Genomic DNA, 16,722 nt, shown 5'->3' on the forward strand with positions numbered 1-16,722 from the left:
ACGTGCCGCAAAGAGGCTAAAGTTACAAAAAACAGTGATTTTTACCAAAAAATCGTAGTTTTTCTTCTTTAAAGCCAAACCTTTTCATCCTAGAAACTTCGTTGTGGTCTCATTTTATAGGAAATTTTATTCTCGTGTGACCAGTTATCTTATCCATTTTTTAAACAAAATTTATAAATATGTACATGGCATTTTTCAGGTCAGGTCGGGGAGAATATCATCAATAAGGAACTTTCATGCAAATACCTAAAAGCAATACGATACTCAATTACATTTATTTGCTCTTTGTTGGTTTTAATTTATCCATTAAAAAGGCTTCATTTGGAGGTACTTTAAAAATTAAATGCAACAAATTGCTGATTTGAAATGAAGGAACTAAGTAATTCAGTAGAGAAAACAGTGTTAAAAAATTATAAAAAAGAAAAGAAAAAATCTAATGCATATTATTGCTTACACTGTTAAATAATACATCATTATGTTATTACTTTTCATTGAGAAGTTAAAGTGGTAATGGCTTCGATATGATAGATTTTGATAAATGGAAAAATGTGCCTGCATTCGGACATATTTTGTAATAGAAACTGTCGTTAGTTGGAAATTAGTTTTACACCTGTTTCAGCTGTGTCATTGACGACTACCCTTAAACTGTTTACTATCCTTTTAGCTTCAATATAATATTGGTTTCCACATTATTCATCAAGATCAGTATTTAAAAACTTTGTATCGATTTCGAATCTCTTTAAAAAATTGTATATCTTAAAAATCTTTCAGATTGATCTGTGCTTTTGTATCTCTATTATCACAATCATCTTCATTATCTCCTACTTCTGATTTTAATTTTGCAGCCTTCTTTGTTTTGATCTTTTCCCCCCCTAAAGTATGAACAAAAAAGGGAATTTCAACCTTGTCTGAGTTCAGGGATCACAAATGGTTAATTGTTTTAGGTAGTTCTGTGCCTACATCATCTTCATAAATTCTCTTGTATTGAACCAAAGATTTTACTAACTGTAGATCTTGGTTGGGGGCCAAAGCTGGATCGCAGACAATAAACCGTACTTTTCCCTAAATATTGTTGATAAACAACAAAATATCCTCAATACCTTTTATCTTTAAATCGATTAAGGAAAGCTCATCGCTGAGGAGATATATTTTTAAAGAATATATGAGGTAGTGAGAAGCAAAGGAATGTAATTGCCAAAATTTAAATTTTCGAGATAATCATTACAAATAATAGGGGAACGTCTCCTCTACTTATGGGCACGAGATGGTACTAGTAGCTCTGGTAGTAGCTGTAATATAGCATGATTTAGTAAACTATTTCAATGAAAGTCTACCTAGGATCTGCACTTTAAACGCATTTTATAAGGAAGTTTAAAAAGTCCACTGGCATCCCTTTGCTTTTCACTACGTCATATGGCCTTTGCCATCCATCTTGTGTGGTGAATAGCGCCAGGAACTCGAAAAGTAACATTATTTGGAAAAAGACTCCCTAAATAAGTTAAGCAAAGTGGAATGAACTTCTTATAGGCATCCCTAAGCTGCTACTGTTTTTATTTCTCAAAAAGAAAGCTTGGAATTTCACCTTGATTGCTTATTTTGTTTTTAATCTTCTATACTTGCTTTAGAATTACTTCTTATCTGTATCATATATCCTGAAATTCTTGAAAAATATCTGATTGAGGACTAGTGGACATACCTATTTTGCAATTCAAAACTCCTTTCAAACCAACTTCTAAGATGTGGTAGCAACAAACTAAATACAAAAGCTTTTTCTGTAACAAACTGTACTCACAAAACGCAGGTTTAGTGCAGAAAGGAGCCATAAAATGACTGTCGTTTTAACGAACGCCCTAACAAGTCCTCGTCTAAGAACACAGGCCACTATCCTGGGAGTCGTAGTTTTTCCTTTCTCTGGGGCGGTCGAAAACCCTTACAAGACTGGGATTTTTAAGCTAGTGTTTAGCGCTGACCACCGAGGAGGAAAGCAACGTTCCGTATTTATGGCCTCTATAGCTAATTTCATAAGTTTTACATGCAGTTGTTTGTTTTAGCTTTGAGTTTTAGAGACATAACTATAGTACAGTGAAATCCTGTTACAACGAACTTCAAATTACTAGAAATTTTCTTCGTTGTAACGAGGTTTTAGTAGTAATGAAATTCAAGCAATGTAATGAAAATCTAATTGGAACTGAAAATTTCTTTCGTTGAAACAGATATTTCGTTGTCTCGGTATTCGTTGTAACGGGATTTCACTGCATATATTTCTGATAATATTGCTGTTTTCGCTTTTATAGCTTAATATTGTAAGGGGGTTACAATCATTAACTAAAAGAAGCAATACAATTTATATTATAATCATTTGTTCTTTTTACGCGATTTTGAGGGTATTAGCCTCAGTCTTAGGACTTGAAAAATCCTGAATAATGTTCAATAAACTTTTAGAAGAATTGAGATGAAATTAGGTTTAAAGAGAATAAAATTCCCTATAAAATGAGACCAGAATGAAGTTTCTAGAATAAATAGTTTTGGTTTTACAGATGAAAAACTACGATTTTTTGCTAAAAATTGCCATTTTTCTTAACTTTAGCCTCTTTGCGGCACGTGTTAATATCATCGGAATGACTTGAAACTTTGCAAATCACATTTTCTAGTCTATTGGCACATTTTAGGGGGGTGCCGCAAAAGATTAGTTGAAAAAAGTTTTTCCCCATGCATCTTGTGACCACCCTAGTAGTACATAAAGGGCTTTCCTGTCTTTTAAATAGCATACTACTCGCGCAAACATTAAAGAATATTTATTATTCATTAACAATGTCTCTGAGATTTTCTTCATTATTTTTAAAGTCGCGTAAAATTCTGAAGCCTCATCGTGAGAGCACTAAGTATCCTCATATAAAATAACTATTTGATTCACTGATCGAGTAACGCTCTGACATCATCAACAATGAAGCTTATGCCATAGCATGCGTGCCGACATTATTTCATTGTTCAATTCAGTAAGTTATTTGTAAGGTGATAATATGTGTTGTCAATGTTTGACATGCAGCGAATGTTTAATTTGACAAGGGTAAACTGGGGTCGAAAATTTAACTGTTTCACTTGTAAGACTTATTTTTGGAGGATGAGGAAACAAAAGAGTTGTCAACAGTTAACTCTATCTATTGGAGGATTAATCTACTGGAGTTAGGGTGAAATTTTCAACTATCAAACTATTAACAAACAAGCAATTGCTTCGTTCAAATGAAGAAGGAATTTTTTTACTGATATTGCATTAATAATTTAGTGTTATTGTTGTGTTACCATTGATGTTATTGTTACAGTTAAAGTTATACTTTTTAGCGCAATGAGAGAAAACTTTCAATACATCATGAATGCAACGTGGGTAAGACTTGTGTTTTTTTTAGTTCGATTACTATTATTATTAGTAATTACTATTTTATAACAATAAGGGTTATCATACTTCTTTAATTGCTATTTTCATATTAATAATATTCATATATACAGGGTGTATCAGTACAGCGTTTACAGACTTTTAGGGCAGATAGAGTATATCTAGACGATGGGAAACCACACAGCAATGCATGGTCGGAAATGCTTTCATGGCGCGGTAGTGACGACACAAATCACCAAAAAGACAAGACATGAGTAAGAGAAGAAAACACGTTTATAATCCTTTGTACAGCAAAAAACTATAAAAAAAAAGTGCTGGCGATCGTCATCAAATTTTTGTATTTGAAATTACAACCCCAGACGTTGATGCATGCCTCACATCTCCGGCGCACTGAAGATCGAACGTCAAAGCGAGTGCGGCAACAAAAACCGCGTGTGCGCATATACTGTCATCTGATGCTTGGGTTTACGTAACGATATCTTTCGTGTACACCAGACAAAAACTTACCAACATTTTTGCTGTATAAAAATTATAAACATGTTTTTTCCTTTATTCGTGACCTGTCTTCCTTGTGCTTTCTGTCGTCACTATCGCATCAGGAAAGCGTTTCCGACCATGCATTGCTATGTAAATTCCCATCGTCTAGGTGTACACTTTCTGCCCTGTAAGTCTGTAAAGGCTGTACTAATACACCATGTATATATGCAAATAATAGCTATAGTTGGGGCAAACCTAACCTGTCAGAATTGAGAAGGCTACACAATCTTTAATCTCAGCATTACGGCACTGCCAGGTTAGGTTTGTCCCAGTAGTTTATATCTCTCAGCATGAACAGTAAGAACTAAGAAAAGTATAAGACTACTTAGTGCTTTAAAATCAGAATTGAAAGCTTCTTTGGTCAACAGTACTGGAACATAGTTTTCATAACCAACGCGTGTCGGCAGATGAAAAATGATGTTATGTCAATAATCACCGAAATTTCAACATCAAAAAAAAAAAAAAAAAAAAGCATCAGTACGTGTCAAAACTTCTATGTTTTATGTCAGAAAAATTTGAAAACTTTATAAAGACATAATACTATATCAAACTGAAACGAAAAAAAAAAAAACCAAGTTATTACACGTATCATAAAATTCAGAGATGAACTTTTGTGCAACAAAGTAAACGTAAGAAATAATCTAATTAATGGATAAATGGTGCAAGAATTTACTGACACATGTTTCTGGGATTCAAAAAATCCTTTTTTCGAAACAGAAATTTCAAAGCTTCTTGGGTCAAGGTTTTTATTGGATGAATTTATTTTCAAAAGCTCAGATCTTTCTGCATTAAAAAGGGGTTCCTTGAAACCTAGAAACACGTGTCTGCATCTTCTTGCCATATTTCTGCTTTAATTCCGTTGTTTCTTTCGGTTGCGTTATAAACTTGTTGATTTAATTGAAGAATTTCAGTAGAAATCAATTAAAATATTAAAATTTAAAACCTTGATTTCCTTATTTATTTATACAGATGCTAAACAGTTTCACATACAAAGAGGATTGTGTACAAAGCGCGTTACCACCGGTCACACACAGGAAATATTTTTCAACACAAGAGAATGAAATAACATCCAGGGCACCGGCGGGAATCGAACCCATGACCTCCGACTTAGAAGACAAAGCTCCTATCAAAGAGCCTTGGAGGCCCCGTGTTTTCTTCAATTCACATTTTATTTTTAAATGAGACTTGCTATTATAGCTACCGTTGAGTAATAAGCAATTAATAATGTTTCTACAATTATAATGATTGAATAAAAGCATTATTATAAATTATACTAATTAAAATGCTTTTTTTCTTTGTTATTAACGACACTACTTTTTTGAACTAGCGTTAGTAGTAGTAGTAAAGGTTTTAATAATAATAGTTTGATAATTTAATGGTTACAAGCTACTTCACGAAATATCCAAAGAGGTATAAGTTTATTATCATTTAAAAGCATTAATGATTTTTTAAAAAAATCTTGCATATTAATAAAATGATAAGGTTACAATATTATTTTTTTAAACTCCACTATTTTTTACTTACTGAAACTCTCAAAGTTGCATAACAACTCATTTCATTTGATAAATTGTTTTAAAGAACAAAACTTATCTAACCCTTAATTTAGCTGATAAATGGCTGCAATTACGACGAAAAAATATTGTGTAGAAGTAAATAACGCAAAATAAAAAATGATATACTTAGTTTTTTTCCACAAACACCCTTTCAAGAGAGACTACAGATTTAGTTTTATCCATAATAAGATATTCAAGCGCAACAATAAATAATGGGCTGTTATATTTTCAACGAGCTTCAAACTGTAAAAATGCAGGTTTATCTCCATTAAAGGAAGTGCTAATGGCACTTTCGAATTTTTTGCGAGGAAATTCAACTCTAGTCATTCGAATGTTAAATTTTTTGGGTTATATTTGTAATTTATTGCATAGTAAACATAGAATTAATGTCATGTTTTTCTTTTTTATTTTATTAGTTTTATGTGTCGTTCAATGGTAGTGTTGATAAAATATTATTCAATCTTTAGGATTTGTGTGATTACAAAATAGATATTTAAAAAATAGTTATATAAAATAGTACAATCATACCTTTTTTAAAATTTTGAAATTAATTTAGAAAACTTTAGTATTATATAACTATTTGTTGCTGAAAATGGTCGAATTTTGAAAGCATAGCGTAGTTATAATAAAAATGAATAAAGCTCTCAAATGAGAAAATTATTTAAAAGCATGTTTTAATAATATTTTGTAAAATTTAGTAAAAAAGACTTAAACAGGAAAATACAAGCGTAACTTATTACTAACTGGTGTACTATTTTAATCTGTTATGTAAGTAATTGGAAAACATTTAAAATAACAGCCTCACTGAGATACGTATATCACATAATGAATGACTGATTTATTCTACTTCTAAATGGAGCTGACTTGTGTACTACAAGTGTTTTACTTATTACATCGAGATCCTACTGCAAATTTCTCTCTCTACCCCTGTCTTTTTTTTAAACTCATTTGTTACATGTAATTAGTTATGGTATAAGTAATTGCGTTCTGTCGATCAAAAATGACAACAAGTAGGATTAACTCGCGCTGCCATCTAGGGTTTTATAGGTACATTTCTTTTTCTTTTTCAGTTTTTGTTTTAGATCTCAAAAACTGCACTTGCGAGACAAGTTTCACGTCTGAAAGATCTGGTAAAGATTTCTTGCGTTTTTGGCTCATTATGTAGGTCAATTATCTTTTAGCTCTTTTTCAGAAAATTTTGCTCTCTGTCTACTGTTACATTTTATAGACGTCAAATTAACGCATGTCGTGTATTTAGTCGTATACGTGGACTCAATGCTATTTGTAAGCTTCAAATAACCAGCTGCTTCGGTCACCGATCATCCAGAAAATCGCATTGAAAAACATGACTTTTTCAAACTGTGACAGGACAGTCATTACTGAGTTTTTCAGAGTGTATGATAAGCGCATGCAACACACATGACTGATGTTGGACGACTGATAACTTACTCATTGTAACCACTGAAAGGCAGACTTAGGTGTAAAGTGACTTGCGTGTTTTGCTTCTTTGAATGGGGTCGTTTCCAAAATTTTAAAAGTATTTTTTTTTCTGAAAGAGCATGCTTAAAAACATAGGATCTGACCATTTTTTAAATAATTTGTCTAAATATTTTTAAAGAATTACTTAAGTCGGTGCGCTTTCATTGTCTATGTCTTCTGCCGATGACATCACAAATGATGAAATGATATTTAGTGTTGCCTTTCACAGAACAAAATATTTAATTCGAATCTTTACTCACGTGTATTGACAACGATAGGGTTGATAGCAAGCGCAGAGCGCATGGGAATTTGCTTCTTGATTATCATAACGTGGAAACGCGGTAGAAAGATGCACCAAAGAGCATCATTTGTGACGTTATAAAGACCACGCCTTGTTTGAACAATCTGACATTTTAAAACATTAATTACAGAATAACTGTTGGGAAAATGAAAGTATTTTCTGGGTCCAAGATATTGTTTTTGCTTATTATATCGATTTCAATGACAAAAAGTACTACTTTTGACCGAAGGAAACAACTCAATTACACCATGCCTTTTTTATGGGTGTTCATATTATTTTGTCAACCATCTGTCTGTGTTTTACTTGCGCAATGATTTTCTTTTAGTACACATTAAATAATACTTCTTTAGTTTAAAATAAAATTAAAGATAATTAATTTCAGATTTTTCAGAAAAAATATTGAGGTGTACCTTTTACAACGAACTTCAAGGTACCATATTTATTATTTTATTTATTTATTTATTTATTTGGTTGTAACGGGATTTTCCTTGTAATGGAATTCAAGCGATGAAATCACAATTAAATCGAGACTGAAATTTTATTTCACTGAAACGATATTTCTTGTTTCAGAATTTGTTTTGTCGGGATTTCAGTATTTGTTTGAAATGATTTTAAAGCTTTTGGAATCATCAATAAAACTTTCAAATCAGCTATGTCATGTATTCCATAACTTCCGAGAGAACACTTGTACTTTTCTGAAATGACCTTTATTAACTTCTTAAATAGAAACAGTCACAAATTTGTTATTCAAAACTGATAGAATTATCAATGAAAAATCTCCAATACAAGTTGAAAACCTCAATAATTTGAACCGAAACAAAAATACTAGACGTTAAATTCCGGTTATCACAAATTTGCCATTTCAACTGCGCTTGCGCGCGGACTTAGCTTTTTGGACTTTCTGTTTTAAGATTTCGTGTTGCTTGTTTATATTTAGGCTGAGCGAGAGTCCCACCAAATTAATGAATGCGATTAGAATATTTTCACCGCGATTTCGTAATATATTATATGAAACTACGGATATGAATGACTGATAATCTTAAGAGAAAAATGAAACTTCAATATTTATTGGTTTGAAAATATTTATTTAACATAAATGTAAAACACGTTGTGTACTTCAAAAATGATTGCAATATTAGTACAGAAATCAGTCTTTTGCGGATATTTTACGTTAGTCGTAAACAACTTAATATTATACATTTTTATTTAGATTGAAGGTTCGGCCTTGCATTAGAAGCGATGCTGCAATTCTAGTACGCTCTTCTGAGGTTAAAAATTTGGCCCTGAAAAGTTACAAAAAAATCAGACACCGAATCCATTAATAATTATGACGCAAAATTCAATCTTTACCGAGACCTAAAAACTAAATCAGAGAAAACTTTTGTGATTTCTAATTTTTCTCTGTATCTATCTCACATATTTATTACCAAATTCAAAATGTTTGTAATTCATTTTAGCAAGATTTTTGAAATCAGCTAAGTCCGTGCGCAAGCGCGGTTGAAATGGAAAATTTGTGATAACCGGTATTTAACGTCGAGTAACAAAAATGGTGCCAGTTGGAAAGTTTTTTTAACAATACTTAGAACTTTCATTGATATTGTTGAAAAAAACCACGACATCAAAATTTATAGAGAATGTATAAAGAGGAAAAATTGTAACGATATAACAGATTATATTACTGACATAAGCACTGATTTCAGTAGGCGTGTCAGTTGCAACCAACTAGGCACTTATTTCTTTTTAAGAATACGATAATCAATAAGAAAATAATCCAATGATTTATCCGACACAAAAAACTCCATGGTACCAAAACATCTGCGCTTTTTTCAGTAGCTATTGAACATATGTTATTTTCTCACACTGTTAGAGGATATAGTAATTTACGACTAAGTGCTTGCTGTCGAGAACAATTTACTACACATCTTTGTACATTCCTTCCTTTCTGGAAAAAATATTGACTTCAAGTTGGTTTACTTTGTACCTAAGACGTACAATTATATACTTTGGTAATAATTATTTTTCCTCATGTTGACTGTATTTCTATTTTTTCCTCAACTCAGAAAACTTAATTAAAAATACTTTATCTTTTACTTATTATTAATTCTTAAATCGAAAGTTTGAAAATGACTGATATTTCTTAGAATAGATAAAGCTATTATATTTTGGTTTGAAGCTATTTAACTATTTACAAAAAATAATGGCATTTATCTCATTTTATTTAAAACTAGCGGTACCCGTACAGCTTTGCCCGTAGTAGAAAATTAAACGGTCATTTGGTTCGCCTGTATGTTTACAAATAATGGATGACGAATTTCCCGCCAACATGGCTATGTTAATTTGTTCGCCCATGTTATGGTAATTTACTCGTTCATGTTATGATAATTTGATCGGTAAAATGGGCTTAAAATTCGAATAAAAAAGAATAAAATCGAATTTTTGAAAAATCACTTTGAGGAGCTCACCTCTATACTACGAACTATTTTTGAGCCAAATTTCATGAAAACCGGCCGAACGGTCTAGGCTCTATGCGCGTAACAGACATCCAGAGATCCAGACATACAGACTTTTAGCTTTATTATTAGTAAAGATTAAAAAGCAACAGTTGAAAGTCCAAACTTTATTCAGCTCAAAAAGCAAATTTTAGAACAGATACAAAAATTAGATGTTTAAATTTTTAAAATAAATTTAAAGCAATAATAATAAGAGAAACGGATAGCTATTGACCGCTTAAGGAATCCGATGACTGTCTGATTAAATTAAAAACTAATACAATAGTTTCACATAAATGGACCCCATTACGGTTTATTTTTTTTGGCGATAGTGTCCCCATCTTTTTTTTTTCAGTCCTCCAACAGTTTCAGACATTATATTAATTTTCAGGGGGAAGGAGCATTATATTATTCAATAACATTCTTCCGAAAGGATGGAAAGGTAAAACATTGCTAAAAAGCATGATTATTTGTAGCAAAGTGAAATGAGGTATTTTCTCCTAAAATATTTAAAAATTCCAAAAACTATCTTTTTGCACTCTTTTTTGCATAAAAAAACAAAGTACTTACTCCTATAAGCAAAATGTCTCTAACAACTTTCACGGTGTAAAAAGAAAAAAAAAAAAAAAAAAGAAGCATCGTATATCGCACATGAGTCGCATCTCAGATCTTCAACAAAGACCCTCTCCTCATTTTTTGTATTTATGCAAGATGTTATTACAGGTATAATTATTTTAGAATCATTTTACTTGAGTATATACCGCCACTTCAGAGCAACAAAAAGATATCTCAACCTAGAAACAATATTAAGACATCCCACTGCTGTTCCAAGGCGACGACATGCGGTAGATTTAAAAATAATTCAAAATGATTTTCTCTTTAAAATACAGAGATCTGATCTTTAAAAATTTAAGTTTTTGCATTAGTTGCGTTCAACACATGAGTGGAAAAAAAATCTAACTTTATCCAAATTAAGTACTTAAGAGCATGTCATTAAGGATTTCTTTTACTAGAAAAAGAAGTTTCGGTAGGTAAGAGTACGACTGCGATAGGTAAGAGTACGTACGCACATAGTGGAAGTGCTTACTACTCCTTCCTATATCGAACGGTAGCCTAGATGAACATTAAACTAAAAAAAATAAATAAAATAAATGAAACTTCAATTGCAAGACCTTCTGCTATAAGAGTTGTGACTGAGATCTCTTTCTGAAATAAATATAATACAGTAGGCTCTCTGTTTAACGACGCTCTATTTAAAGACTGTCTCTATTAAAAGACGGCTTTTCACGGTCCCAGATGGGTCACTATAGTGTTAAAAGCATTCTATTTAAGGACGCTTTCTACTTAAGGACGACTTTTTGTGGTCCCTTGAAAGTCGTTAAACAGAGAGCCAACTTATTATTGGCGGGTATAAAAAAAATAGGGTGGGACGGGGCTACTTGAGTATAGGAACATGTTGAGCAGTCGATATGTCTCGAAAACTATTCAGCACCCTTGTAGGCATCAAATGGCGGAAAAAGTGTTATGAGAGGGGAAATTATCGCCCGATCTTCAATTGCAGTTAGACAAATGAGTGAAGTATGCGTGCACGTTATTTATTTTGCGACAAAAAAGTAAAAAACTCATTTGCCGCAAGTTTTCGTCAGTAGGAGTCCAATGCTATCTGTTTTCTGTCAGGCAAGTTTTATTCCTTCATAAATTTACTGTACTTTTGATATATATATAGAGATTCTGGGTATAATTCGTACCATTTTTTCATACTCTCACTTTTATTTAAAGACTTTGGTTTGGGATTAGTTGAGCAAGTATTACTCAACTGACCCCACGACTTAAAAACACAAAAGTAGCAATACATATTTTTTTTTGCATTTTTTAGGATGCGCACTTATAAAAGGAAACTTACAAGATGTTCTTACACTACTGACGACTTGATTAATGCTGCAAAGGCTGTCAATGATGAGGGAAAAGTGTGAATGACAGCGCAAAATAATTCGGTATCATACAGATGACTTTAACAAGATTTTTGGAGAAATTAAAAGGTAGTGATTCATCCAGGGGTTATGTAAAACGGAGGCAAGTTTTTTCTTCTCAACAAGAGGACTCTAAAAAAAATACGGTCTGCAAATTGCATCAATCTGTTATGGATATTCTCCAAAAGACGTTCGTCGCCTTACCTACGAGTGTGCTGTTACATTTAGCATTAAAATTCCATCCACCTGAACTCCAAACAAGATGGCCGGAAAAGATTTGCTTACAAAGCTTTTTAAACGAAATTCGGAACTATCCATCCGAAAACCAGAACCATTTCAGTTAATTCGAAAAAAAAAACATTTAAGTTTTATTAATTTGTCACTAAAAGACAACTATAATTAAAGAGTTGATTGTCAAAGAGAAATTTTATTTCATCTCTAGTTATCATTTATCCTTTGGTTTGGCTAGACATTATAAGTGCTCAACTTGCCCGTGCTCAACTTGCTCCATCTTTGGGGTACGTTGAGCAAGATTGACTTTTTGCATTCCGACAGCTGTAGCTCTTAAACGTGTGCTATTAGCAACAAGTTACTGTGGGCACTTTTGAAAAGGGATACATTACTAATCCATCAGGTTGCATAAAAATCGATTATGACTTACCGTTAATGAGCTATATCCGCTCAAGTGAAATATTGCTCAATTAGCCCCACCCTACCCTACTCGTTATTTCCAGGGAAAGGAGAAAGTGGGGTAAAACTGGGAAGTGGGAAGCAAACCGGGTACCCCCTTCTAGCCCCTGTAAGCACTGCAATCGCGTGGACAAGAGAGGGACTAATTTCCACCTTGATGAAAAAACAGCAGCCATTAAATTAGAACGCAATAGACTTGCTTCTTTGGTTCTTGTGAAGAAAATTCTGTTTGAGTGGTTTTTGCTTAAAATGTTTGAACAAAACTAGACCAACTGTACTACGTTCCTGTTTCTGCAACAGTAAAGGTATGTAGCTCTCTTTTCACAACATTTAATTACTATCACTATCATTCTAAGTAATTGTCTGTAGCGTTCTGTATTGTCATAAGTCGGCGTTTTTATGAAAGATGTACGTGTGGGGCAAAACCGGGTACTATCCTCATACACTGACACAAAGACGCAGCCAAAGGAGGACAAGAGAAAAGGAAAAACTGTCATTTTGACGGGGCTCCCCATACAAGCTTCATCTTCAGGCAGCATTAAAAGGAAAGAAAAAGAAAAATGATGGAAAGAAGACCGAAGATGGACGGAAGAAAAAAATCCTGAAAGAAAGATAAACGAATCAAAGAAAATGCAACATTTTAAAAATGTTAAAAAGGAACAGACAGAAAATAAGCGTCCAAAAATAAAAAGCCGAAGGAGCAAGTGAGGGATGAGTTCAGTGAAGAGGATGACAATACTGCTTGCATTTACTGCAATGAGCTTTATTCAGACTCCAAGGGTCATATATCACTTAATAAAACGAGAATTTTGTGAAAACTTTAAAAATTTTTATTTTCTTATAGCAATTACATGTCTTCCCGGTTTTACCCCACTGGCTGGGCAGAACCGGGTAAAATAAGTTTTATTACAAAAAAAATTAATAAAAATTAAAAAACGGAAACACTTATGGTTTTGAAACTGAGGTTGCATTAATAGATAAGTAGTGCATAATTTTGAAAAATTCTGTTCCTTTATGCTAAAAACTGTGATTTCTGGAAGCCTACAAACCTTAGGGTCCCGGTTTTACCCCACTTTTCCCTACTCTGAACTTAGATTATTAGAAAGAGAAAATTTTTCAATTTGCCAAATGGAACTCCAAATTTTGCCGAATGAGGATAAATTTCTCGAATAGAGCTTCAAATTTAGACGTATGTCGATAATTTGCCGACTCTTCAGACAAAATTTGCCGAATAAAGAAATTTTTGGGAGGTTACAGTGACCATCCGTGACATGCCATCGGGGCACCCCGGTTATTGATACACTTTTATGGTTTAAAAAAATAATTAGAATTAGAACAGTTAGGAACGGAAGAAGAAATCCATTATCTTAATTGAATTGTAGTGCAGCAACAAAACTTGATTAATAACGTAACCAAAATTCAGTACAAAACCAACTGTGAAAAACTGCATCAACCTCTTAAATGAAGAAAAAAGGGAAATACAATGAAATCCTCTTACAACGAACTTCAAGGGACCGTAAATTTTGTTCATTGTAACGAGAATTTCGTTATAATGAAATTTAAGCAACATACTAAAAATTAAATCGGGACTGAAATTTTATTTCTTTGAAACGTAAATTTCGTTATATTGGTATTCGTTGTAACGGGATTTCACTGTAGCAATATACGTTTTCAATTCCCAATGTAACATATTGAATCCTAGTAGTAAACTGCTGCTAACCGTTTTGAAATAATGTATATTATATTATTATTTAAATTTAAGTAGTTGATGAGAATTACACAAAACCATTATATTTTCTATTAACAATGCTTTGAAAGTATTTTATGAGATTTTGTAGTTGTGCAACAAAGCAAGCATGTTATGACTAACTTACAAGAGAAAAATCGTAAAATTGTACCTTTAAATGTTGTTCTCAATATTTAAACCGGTTATTACTTTACGTCAAGTAACGTCTGTGTTGAATGTTTCAGGTTAACGATTTCAAATGTCAACAAAAAATTGTTAAAATGTAACTTATTTTAACATAAAAATAATATTGTGTGAAAATATTTAATGGTGATAGGGTTGACCGTTCAGTGAATGGACGCCCTTCAACGACCAAACAACTCGTAATTTTCGTTTAAAAAAATAAGATTTCAAAAGCCTTTTCTTAGATGGATCGGATATAGTAAAATTTTTTAACATACTTCCAAAAATAAAATGAATAGAAAATTTTGTATTTTTCCACATTATTTGGGAGTATTCATTCACTGAATATGTAGCCTTTTTTCATTTCAAGATCGTACAAAACGAGACACAGAACCACAACAGTTCTCTCGCTTTTTAAAAACAATAACGCATATCAACTAAAATGTTTTAATATCGTGTACCAAATATTGCATTTTTTAATGAGGTTATGAATTCCTTAAAATGAAATTATTAGTGATAATTCACTACTGAGTTATCCTGTAGAAAAAAAAATAAAAAGTACTTTTTCTGCTGTAAAAACCCAAAAATATTTCATTGCTTTGGCATTCATCCAAATCTCTGTGCAATAATCAATAACCTCAACTGAACGCATACCAATAAGTTCCAGAAATCTTCGACCATCTGTGCAAAGATTCATTTTTTTCCCTCTCGCTCCCGAAGATAAAATGAAACCTCTTCCCCTTCCACGGACAATATTGAGGGAATGAATAGGATATACGATCTTCCGAGCATCCCGTCCTTTATGGACAAATCGTCCTGCGTCGGCCTTTTATGCCAAAGAAACGAGTTTTCCGCCACTTTCTGGAAGTCACATCCGATACGCGAACAAATAGAACTAAAAGGAAAAAGTAAAAGTGTGACTAAAGTTTCTCTATTCTTTTCAAAAAAGAAAAAAAGTACGACATGTATGGACGACAAAGAAATTTGAACTCTTACGTGGCTAAAGTTTCCTTTAAAAGGTTGTATTGGAGAAGTCGTAATATCCGTTATTTTATAAAAGAAACATGAAATGTTTATTTTTACATTCTAATACATATTCACTAAACAGGTTAAAAGATGAAAATGTGTTTCGTAAAAGAGACTTTAAGTATTTAAAAATATCGTTTTCATCTATACTTGCTTGCAACTTAAGATGACAGTGACGTCACGATGCGCGGAAGAAAAACCGTGTTAACAGATAAAACGTCACACTTACTAGCTACCTACCCTACCTGATTCGCGAATAAGAGAAGATTGTCACTTGTCTATGAGCTGCTATTTGTTGGCAAGTTTGATTAAAATAGTGGTAATGGTCCGCTCTGCTTTGCTCATAAAATTGAAAATATTTAACGATTTACATCAATTAGGACTTAAAAAAGGTTACATACGCGTGGGTTCAACTAATTAATCCGATTTCTAAAGTGAAGAGCGTAATTTCACCCGAATGTCGGACAAAATGCTAGGAACTATTTCCTTCGCTTGGAACTATTTCCTTCTCAGCTAATTTTTCCATTGTCGAGTAAAGTGTTTTTTCTACTCAATGAAAAACTATCGTTTTTATTTGTAGTGTACGAATCGTGCAGTTAGAGGGACGCATCCGTGGCTGGGTGTGAACAACGACCATTGTAATACTAAATTCAGTTCTTTAATCACTAAGTAAAGATGAAACAGTCGGAAAAAACCGGAAAGTTTCCGAAAAAAACGGGAAAAAAACGTTTTTTCCGAAGGGGTTTATTTCTCTTCCAGAAAAATTGAAAAAAAAAAAAAGATTTTTTTCAATTTTTCAGAAAGTTTTATTTGAAATTTTCAGCAAAAAGTGATTAGAAATTTCTCATACTTAATTTCCAATGCAATCCCCCCCCCCCCATTCCCTCCTTTTATGTTAAAACACTGTCAAACTTTGATAATGCAAGTTATTGTATGATAATATAATTTGCACATAGATAAAAAAACATTTAATTCTTTTTTCAAAATAATAATAATAATAATAAAATAAACCAATATCCTTAGTGAAGAATGTATTTTCTTTCTTCATAAAACAGACAAGCATATCTTTAATTACAGAAGTATGTTTCTGCTGACTGTGCGAACCAAATGTACAGGGTGCAGCAAAAAAAAAAGCCCGGGCAAGCAGTTTCCCATGAAACTTTATTGAAAATAAATGAATTAACAAAGCACAAAAATTAGTAATATGAGAAGACCTTTGGCAATCAATAAATTAATTGGTTTCAAACTGACAGCCCTTTGACGTAATACAGAGGTGCAAATGCTTATTGAAAATTTTATTCAAGGGCCGCAAGTCGTTTTATCACTCCTATTCCCTATAAAAGCAATTGGTTTAGAGAGTTCCAACTTATGTGTAGT

Source organism: Uloborus diversus, chromosome 6 (assembly GCF_026930045.1).
Source record: "Uloborus diversus isolate 005 chromosome 6, Udiv.v.3.1, whole genome shotgun sequence".
In the NCBI taxonomy this organism is placed as follows: domain Eukaryota; kingdom Metazoa; phylum Arthropoda; class Arachnida; order Araneae; family Uloboridae; genus Uloborus; species Uloborus diversus.